Raw genomic sequence first — 7,424 nt, 5'->3', positions numbered from 1 at the left:
TTGGATACACTGTTCGAGAGAATAAACAAGGCAATTGAAACTCAGAAGAACGGCATCAAGAACTCTCTGGAGGACTCCAGGCGGCGACATGGTACGATGTATAGCCATTTCATATTTAAGATTTTACATGGGCGTGTGTCACACTACTACTTGGGGTTGATTCTGTCCGAGCACAACAGGATGAGGGAGTTGGCGGATGAAGTTGATGTTCGGTGTGGATGTGCTATATCAGTAACTCATGGATTACCTTGCGCATGCACCATTCACCGCGTAATTACCCAAGATAGGACGTCGTTACACGCTGATCAGGTTCATCCATTCTGGCGGACGCTCGTTATTGGTGAGCATGCAGATACGCAGACGGTCAACCGCGAACAGGAGGAGTTGGAGCAGTTTCGTTCGATGTACGACCGAGTATACTCCAGTCATCCTTCCATTATTCGTGATGCTACTCACGTACTGCATGACATGTTCAACACGTCCTGCTTAGATCACGAGGAACCTGAAGGGGTCGAGCGACCTAGAGGTCGTCAACGGCGGAACAGGAGTGCGTTTGAGTACATTCTTGGTCGTGGTCGTACATCGTCATCCAGTCGTAGCCAGTCTTCTTCGTCTGTGAATATGCCCGGCACTGGTACGATAGCTTACTTTAATTTACATTTTATAATGGTTTGAAGTTTACTGCTGACTTGTTCATTGTGTTTAATGATATGTTCAACAGGAAGATTTGATATTGACCAGTTTCCATACAAGGATAGGATACCTAACATCATCATGTCATACTTGGACGGCTGGAATGATGTAGTTGGAGATGGTAACTGCGGATTCCGGGTCGCGGCTGATGTGTTTCAGATGGGCGAAGACAACTACGGTTTAGTGCGTCAGTTGATGTACAGTGAAATTGCCTCTAACCGAGATGTTTATCGTCATGTGTACCAGGACGGCTTGGATAGTGCTCTGCGGCGTATCCGGTGGGGAGGAGGACCTTGCGGTCTAAATCACTATTTCGACGCGCCACTAGATCTGTTTGCCGTTGCAAACATTTACAAGTGCGCAATAATGCATTTCGGGCTGGGATTGCATAGTCAAGCTTATTATCCTTGTACAACGGTTCTCCCTTGGTCATCGCGTGAGACCGTCACTACACCGGTCAGAGAGTTAGCTATTGCATTTCTTGGGTCGTCATACAAACATTTCATCCGACTGGACCTGTCATCCGATTTTCCTGTCCCACCGATCATACCTTGGTGGTACGACATTCGCACAACAAGCGTAGAGGGTTGGGATGCGATGTATCATGACCGGATCCATCAATGGAACACCCTAGCAGCTTTCTAGTTTTTGCGTTGCTTATTATCCTCTTATTGTACTGTTGATTACATTTGTTAGAAACTAAAACGATAATTTCAAATGTTAAAAACTAAAACGATAATTTCAAATGTTAAAAACTAAAACGATAATTTCAAATGTTAGAAACTAAAACGATAATAATTTCAAATGTTAGAAACTAAAACGATAATAATTTCAAATGTTAGAAACTAAAACGATAATTTCAAATGTTAAAAACTAAAACGATAATTTCAAATGTTAAAAACTAAAACAATAATTTCAAATGTTAGAAACTAAAACGATAATAATTTCAAATGTTAGAAACTAAAACGATAATTTCAAATGTTAAAAACTAAAACGATTGTACTAATTTCTGCAAACTACAAAGATAATGTCCTATTTCACAAACTAATTTGATAATGAAAAAAATGTTCAACAAACAAAATGCCAATAACATCAGTAATCCCTCTTTGCCGCCGACTCCCAATGCGCAAGGGTATGTTCCAACTCTTCAACAGCAGCTCTCGCTGCTGCACTCATGCTGTCCTTCTCCAGGGAGAGTTTTTGTACGCCTTGCATTACCTTTCCCATCCACTACACACAAAAAAAAAATAATGAAATTGAATAACGATATATAAAACTTTTAAAAAACGCAACAATAAATTTTTGTTCAGACATACCGCATCTACGGCAGTTGGCGGTGGATCATGATCATCGGCGTCGTCGCCATGGTCGAGGTCTCTAATCAACCTCGGGTGCGAATACCAGTTGTACCATTCCATGTAGTGCTGGTCACACATGGGAGGCACCCCAGTAGACGGCCTCTGCAGCTCCGCAGTCCATAAGCGGGCAACCTTCGGGAACTGCTCCCACGTGGCAATCATGCTATCCGGCCATTGGACGACATACTCCTTCGACGACGCAGATTGGACCGCCTTACTCGGCCATGCCGGTGGAGGAAGGACAACTTGGACGAACCCAAGCTGGAGAAGACAACGCTGGGGCATGTACGCCTCCACGATCTCACGATATTGTATGAGTCCCGTGTAGAGGGTCCTGGGTACCCTATTACTAGGGTTCTGACCGAAAGGCATCCAGTTCACCCGCACAAAATGTTTCAAATTAGTAAGATTCATATAATAAATGCAGTACAATACAAATTTTGAAATAATGTATGCACTTTACCTCTAAGGGGACATCCGATCAAGCGATAACCGTATCAATCGGAGGCGGTCAACAAACTTCTTCTCCAACCGCGGACTCCACGCACAGGCACTGGGCATCCCATCACCAATAGGAACCGGGTCACGGTGTGGTCGAAATGCAGGAAAATACTCATATATCCAAAGTCAGACATCCAGTGATACCTGCCGCGTCAGCCCGACTCGAAAATCCTAGGTGGCGATACAGATACGCCAACGTAGCCGACCCCCAAGAAAACTAACCAACACTGACGGGCTCACACGCATCAACTATGTCGCGTGGCCTGAGCTTGTTTCCGCTCTTATTCGGAAACAAGGTACACCCGAGGAGAAGAAAAACATAAGTAGCCAGTTGTGCATCGTGCGTCCTACGTGCACCGGGGTGCAAACAACGCTGCAAGACGGATGCGATCTTCACACCTCCGTGGTCCCAAACACCAAGCGCCCCTGTGTACAGCGCAGCCCTGTCCACTGCCAACAGCTCCGCCAACAAATCTGCCTGATCCGCATCAGTCACAACAGAAAGGCGTTTACCCTCTGCGCGAATCCCAAGAATGGCCTCGACGTCATGCAACATGATCGTCATCTCACCGAATGGAAGGTGGAAAGTGTTCGTATCCGGCTGCCATCGCTCAACGAAAGCCGTGATCAGCGTCCAATCAATCTTATCGCGCATGGTGGCAGGAAGGTGATTCACCTCAGTGCCCTGCAATCGGTCGAACATCTCGCTCTCCACCGGCCAAGCCTCAACCCATCTGCTCAAAACGCTACAAGTCTTTTCCCGGGTTTGGCATTTCAAAATGCCCGTCACCAAACCCCTCTCCTGGTCCTCCTAGATACGGGTAGCTATGTGTCCTAGAAAGCTAGGAATCACACTCCCGTCTACAAGGCCCCCAGGCACCGCACCCTTAACCACCCAAGAATCATTAACGGCCCTCGACCGTTTTCTGCTTGCCCCAGACACGGTGGATGCAGATGATGTGCCAGATCTACTCACAAACCTACCATCCCTACCCTTACGCACATCTACCCTATGCTTCTCGTACATGTCATTTAGCCTCTGACTGAATGGACCGTAATCATCATATGGTCCACTCCCATTGTCCACATTCTCATATGTGTCCTCCTCCTCCTCCTCCTCCTCCTCCTCCTCCTCCTCCTCCTCCTCCTCCTCCTCATCATCATCATCATCATCTTCATCATCATCTTCATCCTCATCCCGATGGTGAACCCGTTCTCTACGAACCGAGGCCGAAATACCATGGGATCTAAGATGTCTGGGCCCCGAGCTCTCCATCGAGTAGTTTCCAGACCTAATAAGGTCTAAATTCTTCCCTGCACCATGACGAAAATGCGACACCTTCAAAAAATTAAAAAATGTATACACATTAAAAAAATTATAAGAAAATAACTACCAAAAACCAAATCAAATGAACTAAAAAAATACTAGCAAACTACCCTGAAAAAGAAATTAACAGAACACTTAAAATAAATTACAGAATAAAATATACACAAACAAAGAAAAAAAACCAACACATACAAAATACATATAAACATAAAAGAAAAAAAAATAACCTAAACGAAAATATATCAACTAAACAGAGAAACATACTAACAAATTGCAATAACAAATATACAAAAAAATTTGTACAAAACAAACATACAAAGAAATGTAAAGGAAGTATAAACGTAAAAAAAATACAACAAAATTGAAAAAAACTTAAAAAAACATAAAACACAAATAAAATTTCAAAAAAAAAATTAGGGGAAAAAACAAAAAACAAAAACATAAAAAAATTATGATTTAAAAAAAAACAAAATAGAAAAAAACTGATTTTTAAAAAAAAAAAAACAAAAACCCAAAGAAAAAAACTCAAAAAAACAAAAAACAACAAAAACATAAAAAAAATATGATTTTCAAAAAAATAAACAACATAAAAAAAAACTGATTTTCAAAAACAAAACCATAAAAAACAAAAACCCAAAGAAAATTACTTAAAAAAACAAAAAACAACAAAAACATAAAAAATTATGATTTTTAAAATAAAAACAAAATAAAAAAAAAAAAACTGATTTTTAAAAAAAAACCATAAAAAACCAAAAACTCAAACAAAATTACTTAAAAAAAACCGAAAAAAAACTAAAAAAACGATTTTTAAAAAAAAATTCTGATTTTCAAAAAAAGAAAAAAAAAACCAAAAAAAAAAGGGGGCGCATGGCTCGGAAGCCACGCCATGGGTGGCAGCGCCTGGCTAGGACGCCAGACTGTTGGTGGCGGCGCTTGGCCAAGACGCCATTCATGTGGTGGCGGCGCCTGGCTAGGACGCCACACCGGTGGTGGCGGCGCCAGATCCGTGACGTCCTCCCCATGCGCCCCACCATGCCACGGCGTTTTTTTTTTTTTTTAAACGGAAAAAAACCAACCTTGCCACCGTGAGACCTCCTTCCCTCCGCCGCCGCCGCCGCCAATTCCTTGCCTTGCCGCCTCGACATTGCCGGATTTTGATTTTTTTTTTTTAAAAAAAACGTAGAATGAAAGTGGCACAGATTTTTTTTGTTTGGGTGATGAGAGAGTGTTTTTTTTAGGTCAAGGGTAATATTGTCAATTCAATGGAAATGTGTGGGCTTTAGTTGGTAATTTGTAGGCGATGTTTAGCAATTCACATCATAAAACATTTTATATTTAAAAATTAATCATTGACCATTCCATTGATAAAAATAATTATACTTGTATATGAAACAAACAAAATCAATAATGATGTTACACATGAATTTACTTATAAATTAAAAAATAACTATTACAATATGAATCTGACAGTTTCTTAGCTAAAGTCTCACATCTTATACTACAAGTATACTAGTAGGAGTTAAAATCTATAAGATTCCTAGTAACCCACTTATGCTTCTTGTCTCTTGAGTTCGTTCTTGCAAACCTGTTGACAAGGAATGGCATCAAATAGTTAGAATACAACAAAAACAATAAAATTGAAGTATAAAGAATAAATTAAAAAAATATGAAAAATCACAAACAACCAATTAAGTTGGTGTATATGGATGGAAAAGCATTATCAAAGCTCAAACCAAATAATATAAATCAAATCTTACTAGAAAATTAAAACCCAACTTCCTCCATAAATTCTCAGAACCATAAATCACCCCCCTCCGCCACAAATCTCAAACCTTAAAACAGAAAAACAATCAAAAGTAACAGATTGAAGAGAGCAAAAGAAAACCTGGAATATTGAAGTTTTGCGGCAAATCAATTTCTTCTCAACCCCAAGAACAACGGTGTCGATACCGCGGACACTAACGGCAAATCAATTCAACTTGAAAGAGATGGTTGTAAGATAAGACCACTGTAATAGCTCTGTTGTACCTCACCATTGTTGCATCACTTCTTCAGATCAACTGAAAAGAGAATAAAAGGTTTTTCTTTAAAAAAATAAGCGGTGAATTGAAAAAAGAGTAGGTAAATTAGAGGAGGACGGCTGAGGAGAGAAAAAAATAGGGTTTCATGAATTAAATCTTTCAAAAAAATTAAAAAAACTGAAAAAATAATATTTATAAATGAGAAGAAACCATAATTTAAAGAACAACGGTGCCTCACTGTATCTAAGGCACCAGATTTCTCTAGTGACTGGTGTCTTATTAAATATCTAAGAAACCCGATTTCTTAGAAAACAGATTCTTAATCTAAGAAACCAGACAAGTGACTTAACCGGTGCCATATGAGCGGTTCCATAGCCCAATTTTAATTTGTAGTAGTGTTTATTATAAACTTTATAGTATATATATAATCATATCATATAATAAAGTCATAGCTATATCTAAAGATTCAAAGTAATCAAACATCTTTAGTCTCGATCTAACTTGTGATTTAAGATCTTACACCAAATTATAAGTGAGTATCATAATAGGTTTCAAAAGTATCATGACTAGCACTCTGCAGATTATAGGCAGGAAGTAAATGGACATTATATATGCAGAAGTATCATAGTTGTTAGTCTACTAACAATGGCGTAATGGAGTGTGTTTGTTATGTTGTGCTCTTTTTTTTCTTCTTCTTGCTTTATCTTGTTGCTAGTATGATATTGGTGATGTTTACATATGCTATTGTTTTTCTAGTTGCTGCACATTGGTTGTTTAGTTGACTTAGATGATTATTATGTCTAATAGTGAATTACTTTATAGATGTCAAATTTGAACAACGAGTGTGAAGATGAAGTTGTTGAGATTGAATCTACTGGAGTAGTTGGAGTATGGAATGAAAATATTGAATCTTACCTTATAAGCTTGATAGAGGAGGAGGTGAAATAGGGAAATAGACCAATAACCACTCTAACCAAGCATGCTTGGAGGTTTGTCAAGCAAAAACTAAAGGAGAAGACAAAAAAGGATTATAGTCAGGAACAACTTAAGAACAAATATAATCAATCAAGAAAAAGATGGAAGGAATTTAATTAGTAGAAGAAACTGGAATGGGATACAATCCTATAACTCAACTTTCTGCCGAGGATACTGTAATGAAAAAGTTGGATGAGGTAATTGTCAACAAGTTTATTATGATTCTATTCTTTTATGGATCAAATAGCGATATTTTTTAAACTAATGAGTTGATATTTTTGTGACATTTGATGTGAATATATGATTTTTATAGAAACATATGTCTGCCAAAACTTTTAGAAAGAAGGGATGTAAGCATTATGATAAATTATGCACAATATTTGGGGATACAACTGCTACTGGTGCTAGTTCACATCCTTCTGCTAAAAGCCCTTCTGAGAGTGAGGATGAAGATGACGCAGATGGAGACGGGGGTGTCTCAAGAAAACCATGTGAAGAGGGTCCTAATGACAAAAAAATCAAGCCTAATGTCAATCGTAAGAAACTTAG

At 39.0% G+C, this 7,424-nt stretch overlaps 1 long non-coding RNA gene across 1 annotated transcript; it reads right to left on the bottom strand.

Annotated features, from left to right (window-relative positions):
* Positions 1 to 4,938: 4,938 nt before the first annotated feature.
* LOC110728431 lies at positions 4,939 to 6,282 on the bottom strand. Its single transcript, XR_002512679.1, has 2 exons — positions 5,765 to 6,282; positions 4,939 to 5,464 (listed from the first exon to the last, which is right to left on the bottom strand). It is a non-coding gene; the product is annotated as an uncharacterized LOC110728431 (long non-coding RNA).
* Positions 6,283 to 7,424: the final 1,142 nt, after the last annotated feature.

Source organism: Chenopodium quinoa, unplaced genomic scaffold, assembly GCF_001683475.1.
Source record: "Chenopodium quinoa cultivar QQ74 unplaced genomic scaffold, ASM168347v1, whole genome shotgun sequence".
In the NCBI taxonomy this organism is placed as follows: Eukaryota; Viridiplantae; Streptophyta; class Magnoliopsida; order Caryophyllales; family Amaranthaceae; genus Chenopodium; species Chenopodium quinoa.
The sequence above is the reverse complement of the archived record's forward strand: the minus strand, read 5'-3'. Positions and strand labels throughout refer to the sequence as shown.